This window comes from Chionomys nivalis, chromosome 25 (assembly GCF_950005125.1).
Source record: "Chionomys nivalis chromosome 25, mChiNiv1.1, whole genome shotgun sequence".
Lineage (NCBI taxonomy): Eukaryota > Metazoa > Chordata > Mammalia > Rodentia > Cricetidae > Chionomys > Chionomys nivalis.
This window is the reverse complement of record NC_080110.1, coordinates 9,440,390-9,447,795: the sequence shown is the minus strand read 5'-3', so window position 1 is coordinate 9,447,795 and position 7,406 is coordinate 9,440,390.

Below are 7,406 nucleotides of genomic sequence, written 5' to 3'. Positions count from 1 at the left end.
GGAAGAGGTATAATTAATAATGTTAGGGTAGCCTGGCTAGAAACACGAACAAGTTATATAACACGGAATGCAGAATAGAACAGTCTTTCTTTTGAGCAGAAAAGAAATGTAAGATATTTTAAGATGGGGGGGCGGGGAAACTCCAACTCCATTTATTCCTCTTCCACACACCAAATTCATTGCATCGGATCCTTTATAAAGGGTTGACTTACTCACTCTCACTTAGAGATGTTCTTCTCTAGTTCTCTTTTTTTTTATAACTTATTTTATTTTTTAAAAAGAAAACAAACTATCCTTTTTCATTTTACATACCAATCCCAGTTCCCACTCCCTCTCCTCTTCCCATCCCCACCACCTACTCCCTCATTGCACCCCCGATCCACTCCTCAGACAGGGTAAGGCACATTGCTTTGGGGAAGGTCCAAGGCCCTCCCTACTATATCCAGGCTGAGCAAGGTATCCATCCAAAGGAGCTGTAAGATTTGTACAAGGGAAAACTGTTCAGTAGAGTTTCCTGGATTATTGGTCTTTAGTCCATGCCAGGACTTTAAGTAGAATTCCCCCGCCCCTCCCACAGGTCAGCATGTAACAGTAGATTTCAAAGTCTGGTCTAATAGTAAGGTAAGTGCTTAAATAAATTATGATATATTTTTATGAAGAAATTTTATTCAGTTGACGATCTCATAGATGAAAATGAAAACCGCATGATATTCACAATATTTTTTCATTAAGTAGGAAAACAGTCAGAAAATGAGATAGACTCATCCTTTTGTAAAAATAATAAAGTGCATTTTGCATAGAAAATGTTTCTATGCAAAATTTACATTTTGCATGAAAAGATGAATTTTGAGCTGTTCACAATACTATTCTGTGAGACAGAATCTTAAATACTCTAATTTTCTCTTTTTATATTTTCTGATTTTTTTTTTACCATGTTCATTTATTGCTTTTGCAGTTTAAAAAATGTACAGCTGGGGGCTCTTACTTAATAACTATACCTGCTGCTAATTTTTCCAAGACAGGGTTTCTCCGTGTAGCCCTGGCTGTCCTGGAACTCACTCTGTAGACCAGGCTGACCTCAACCCCACAGAGATCCACCTGCCTCTGCCTCCTGAGTGCTGGGATTGAAGGCGTAAGCCACCACACCTGCTATTAATTTTTGATCCTATTGAACTCCAGCAAGGTCAGAATTGTTCCCATAGGCAGATGCACTGTCCTCTAGGAGAGAATGAGTGTGTGTGTACCTGAACAATGAGGGAACGAAGAAACACAGCCCCAAGCAGAGCCAGAGGGGTGCCAGGGAGGTTGGCCGGTCTTTCTCCTTTCTCCCCATGCAACTGTCACCCACCACTTTGGTAGCCTTTTCCCAGGTTTGTGTGGCCAGCCCCAGCGCTATGAGCTGTTCTGGTGCTTCCCAGTTAGGAGAAGAGTACTCTTGCTCCCAGGAGGGGCATCATTAGATGCTCGGAGTCTAGTAAGGGGTGGGGGATAACCCCCACCTCAATCCCTCAACCCACTGGGTTTCCCTTCAACTTCTCCGGTGACACCCAATTGTCACAGAGGGAATGTTACCAACGTTGACCTCAGAGGCTCTCTGAGGGTCACACTCCCTTAGCCACCCTCTCCAGTGCCACCACCTTGCCCAGGCCTCATGAATGGCCACCACTGCTCCAGCTGAGTCAGAAAATGGCCTCCTTCTGAGGCTTGGTGAGTCTAGAATCAAAAGCTCCCATGCCAGGCGTTCTCTTCCAGATAGGGAGGAAGGCAGCTTGCCGACCTGTCCTTGTGGCAAACAAGTCCCGTGGCACCTTTCCTCTTTCTGTTCTCCAGCCTGCTACAGACCGCCATAGAGGGACAAAAATGTAGGGGAAACAAAGTAAGATACGTTCAAGTCACACAAAAGAGCTTCCCAGTGCTGGCTAAGCTCCGGTGGACTGTTGCCAAGAGCCCAAAGGAGATGACCCTTTTAGTCCCTACCGGAAAGGTACAAGGCCACCACCACTCCCTGCTGGTTCCGCTATAGTGCACAACCTGATATAGGTAGATTCCAGTTAAATGTTGTATTCACTTGCCAATAACAGATGAAAAATGGCAAGGCTTTTATACACACACACATAATCTCAGATACATATTTCATATACATATAGATAGCTAGTTTAGATAGATGATAGACGGGGAAAGAGTGGGGAGAAGGGAATGTTGAGTTCAAGGTTAATCTGACAGAAGACCTGTTTTACTGGACTTTCTTCAAAAGTGAAGGGGGGGGGGTGTGTGAGGCGGTTTGATCCAGATCTGAAAAAGCAGCCGGGAGACCCCAGCAGACGTTTGAGCCTGCACAGCCCAAGCTCCTCCCAGTCCCAAGCCACAGTCCCAGTGAGGCCCTACAAACTGAAGAGGCCGCTCACACTGCCCCTGCTTTTGCAATGCTGCGAAGTCAGGAAGAGCTCAAGTTGGCTGCGATTCTCAAGGGTGAACGGATTCTGATGCGGTATCCTAGCAACCACTGAAGAGAAATCAACGTCAAGTGATACAAGCTCCAGGAGCAGATGCACAATGGCCACTGAGAGGCCGTGAGAAGCCCCAGGGCCCAGGCAGCAACCCGTGGGCTGAAACCTGCAAGCGTGAGCTGACCCTGCTGTCAGGATGCTGAAGAGACTCGGGGAGAGGAAGAGTGTGACTGGACCAAAGGCTGCTTCACAAATATGGCCCCAAATCAAAAACGCTGGAAGCCCAAGCTTGGAGCTGGAGCCGGAGCCAGGCAAAGCCATTTCATCTGTAAAGAACTAAAGGTCACAGACTGCTTTCAAATAAATCCCTCTAATCTAAGGACAAATGACATTTACTTCTATAAAGCCACACAATGCTCAATGAGATGCTAATAATGAGACCTCACAAGAATGAAAGTGACTTCCATTACCTTCCTCATGAATTTGGACAGCTCTACTTGTTAGCCAAGTACCCAGTACAGAATGCTAATGCCCATGGCACCAGTCACTTCTCTCACTGCCAAAGAAAGAAATCCAGGTTGAATTGAGCTGAACTGAGCAAACGGGGGTGGGGGGTGGGGAAGGAAGACGGGGATCCCCCTCCCTCTTCTCTCTTCTCTCAGTGCAGCCATCCTCCTGCCTCTGACTCCCGAGTGTTGTGATTACAAGAACATGCCACTAGACCCAAACAGAAAACGAACTTCTTTTGGCTTTGTTTTTCTGAGACAGGGTCCCACTCTGTAGCCATGGCTGTCCTGGCACTCACTCTGCAGACCAGGCTGGCCTTGAGCTCATAGAGATCACCCGCCTCTGCCTCCCGAATGCTAGGATTAAAGGTGTGCAATGCCGTGCTTGGTGCAGACTTTTTCATTTTAAAATGTTCTCTAGGGCTGGCAAAGTAGTTCTACAGTAGTGTACAGAAGTGGCATTGGATTTGATCTCCGCCATGACTAATTGTTTTTTAAAAAAATGAATAAAATAAAGGTGTCCAAAATCAGAGTAGGTCACACTAGCAATACATTAAATGAGGTGCATACCAACTTTTAGCTGCTAAAAGGAATCATAACATAAAACTCAACCGGAGCCGGGCAGTGCTGGCACGTGCCGTTAATCCCAGCTCTCAGGTGGCAGAGACAGGTGGATCTCTGTGAGTTTGAGGCCAGCTTGCTCTACAGAGTGAGTTCCAGGATAGCCAGAACTACACAGAGAAACCCTTTCTCGGAAAACCAAAAATACAAAAAAAAAAAAAAAAACCAGCAAAAAAAACACAGACAAACAAGAGGAAGAGCAAGGCAGCTGTTATTCAGTCAGAGTTACGAAGCTACTCTGCTCCAGGCAGCTTCCAGGGGCTTGAACACAGAGCCGTGGCTCCTCTTCACCAGTGGGAAACTCATTAGGGTTTTAATTTAAGGTTTGGGGGGAGGGCTGGGTGTGGAGACATTTGGGAACTGGGGTAAGCCCAGCTGTGTGGCAAATACTAATGACAAGCTCAGTTCTCAACTGAAAAATTCAGGTCAGCCCGTGGAGTGAGTCGCCTCCCAACGCAGGATCATTTATTTATTTATTTATTTATTTATTTATTTATTTATTTATTTAATGATGCGTCAGTAAAGTCCACTTGGGCGAGTGAGGTCCTCTGAAGTCACAGGGGAGTACATCACTTAAAGTAAGGAAAAAAACTTGTTTAAAAAGAAAAAAGACAGATACATATTCAAAGAATCCATATAATGGCTATTTTTTTCTGATGACAAGACCACGTTCACCTGCTGGGAGACATTAGTCATGGCGGCACTATAGCCAGTTGGGCAGACTAGGGTTCTGCATGGCAGGCACTGTCACCTGCCCAGACTGCCCCTCCAGCTGTTGCTACCACAATCAGGTTTTCTTACTCTTCATATCTTTGGACAAAGATGACTCCTTTTCTGGCCTCTAGGGATGATTCTGAGTAAACAAGACAAAGGTATTGTCTCACGATCCTTGCTCCGTGATTGGTTTAGACATAAGCAAGAGATAGAATTCTGGTCAATGAGACTGGAGGAGAGGGGAGTCTGTTGGTTTCTGAAGACGTTTCTGTGTTCTTAAAAGGGAGACAAGGACCCTGTTCCTCGAGCCCACCAGCCTTTCCTGATGGAAGAGGTTACCTGCCTATGATCCCTGCAAAACCTGTCTCTGTTTTAGGTCGGCGAGGAAGGCAGGAGAGAAGGGCCGAGAAAACAGTTCTTGGTCGTGTTACTGAGCTTTGAACTCAGAAAAGAAGCCACTGACCTGGACTCTCCTACATATGTTGGTGAATTTTTAAACCAGATCAGATTTAACCTTTAGGGTTAAGGGCTTCTGTTCTCTCTTCTGTTTTGAGACAGCCTCAACACGTAGCCTTGAACTTGTGATCTTCATGCGTTCGTCTCCCTGGTGTTAGGATTACAGGCAAAGGACACCACCACACCAGACTAGAGCAGGTTCCTCTAGAGCCAAGGCTTCCTGATAGCCTCCCCAAACAATGGATTCCGAGTTATACCTCAGCATCTCCCAGGGGGATCCAGCACTCCTCTGTTTGCTGTCAGAGATTTTTATGACACATGGGACTTCGTGGGCCCTATCTTCTTCTCCTTCCTCCACTCTTATTCGGGCAGACCCCGCCTTCCTCTAATTGCTGTCTAATTTTTTAGTGTTTTTTATGACATGCAGAACTCCATGGGTCCTATCCTCTTCTACTTCCCCCCTCCACTCTTAGTTGGCATCCCACAAGCCACACCAAACTTACATTCAGCCAGAGGAATTTGTAGGAGAAGGCTCAGCTGAATCTACACAAAGCAAACAGCTGAATAACCTTGGCACAACATTGCTCGTAGAGTAATTGTTGCTTCCTTTTAACGTTGAACCAAAGTTCCTGTCAACAACCCATTAGAAACTGAATTTCATATAATTTTGGGATACAGATAAAAGTCAAATAGCACCCACTAACTTTAAAGTGTGCGATTCAGCAGTTCGGGTGTGTTTTCAGTGCCGTGCAACCATTGTGGGTAATTGCAGAACCTTTTCCCTGAACCTGCCTGTTGGCAGTCAGCCCCACCCTCAATCCTCCATCAACTCACGAATCCCAAGAGCCCATGATTTTACCGAGTTTTCTTTTCTGCGGTTGATTACAGAGATAAACAGAGTGGGTTGCTTCATTCATTTTTTCCAATGTAAAATTGCGTTTTCAATGTGACATGTACTTTTCCATCGGCAAGTATTCTGGCAGTTAATCTTGACTGTCAACTCGATGGGATTTAGGATTGCTGACAACAGCGGTTCTCAACCTGTGGGTCATGGCCACCGGAAAACATACAATTTCCAATGGTCTTAGGAACTCCCAACCATAAATTTATTCTCATTGCTACCTCATAACCGTAAATTTGCTACCAAGTGGTGTTTCAGTATCTAAGACCATGGGAAATATGTGTTTTTTGACGGCTGGAACCCACAGGTTGAGAACTATTGACACAGAAGATAAACCTTTGGATATTTCCAGCGAGGTTTGGCTTAGGAGAGAGGACCCATTCTGAATGTGAGTAAAGCTATCCCCAGGGCTGTGGTCCTGGGCTAAATGAATAGAGTGCGCTCCAGCATTCACCTGCCTGACTGCAGGCAACACGGCCAGGCTCTTCACGCTGCAGTGTCTTCCCCAAAATGGTGGACTGTACCATGAGTCAAAATAAGCAGCCCCCCTTCCTCAAAAGTAATACAGACACTTCCCAGGTTCTTTCTGTGTGCACAGCTATGCACACCTGTCTGCACGTGCATATGGAGCCTAAGATCTCAATTCCTTTCTACCCTATTTTTTTTGAGACAGTCTTTCGTTTAACCAATGCACTAGACTGGATAGCCAGCAAACCTCTGGGATCCTTTTGTCCCCTTCTCAATGACAAGAGTCCACACGTGTATCCCCATACCTGGCTCTTCACATGGGTGCTGAGGATCCAAACTCAGACTCACGCTTTTGTAGCAGGCATCTCACCCATGGAGGATTTCTTCAAGCCTTCTTCTTCCCCTGATCCTGATGCCCAATTGTACCACTGTGGGCATCCTCTTGGCTCATCGGAGTTTGCTTTATTAACAGATGCTCATGAGATGTGCCTACACGGCTGAGTAATTATTCCACAGGTCGTTCTTTTCTTTTCCCCACCTAGCTCAAGCCAAAACTAACAGGCCTTCCTTTGATGAAGTTCTCAGTATTATAAATGTATTAATCACAGCCTTTCTACATGAGGCAATAGTTTCCTATGATAACCCAATATTTAAATTTCAAGTTAGGACACAGCTCTCCCCCATTCGCTGTCTATTGCTTTTATACGAATGATATAAATCACCCTAAATTGAGGAATCGATGCTACGCTTTAGTCGGTGACAGCCAAATGGTTGGCTATTTCTTTCTCTCTTTTTCCAATTTTACTGCGATGGAAAATTTGAAGCCCAGTGTATAAGCAAGCAACTCTCCCGAACTGTGGAGCAGCGGGTAATTGCCACTACTGTCAGAGCCACCGTACACAGACCATCTGAAGCCCCGACTGCATCTTCCAGCGCACATGCAGAGGCTTTACGGAGCACGTGCATCTACTTCAACTTGAACTCAGCCGCCAAGGCAGAGTTCTTTATCAGTTTTTATTAATAAATTCTGAAAAACACTACTGATTCACAATAACACACGGTTTAATGCGAAAAGGCATAATCAGGGATATTATCTAGGAAGGATAGAAACTGCCGAGATCAGATTTCCTTACTGGAGGAGAACAGAGACAGCTGTGGGATTTCAGACCAGCAAGGACATTCACTTGTAAATGAGGGACGCCTAAGACAATCTGTCAAAAGGAAAATAAATGGCAGAAATGCAAACCGGCTCACAGGCTGCAGAGTCTAAATGAAGTGTGCTTCCTCATGCAC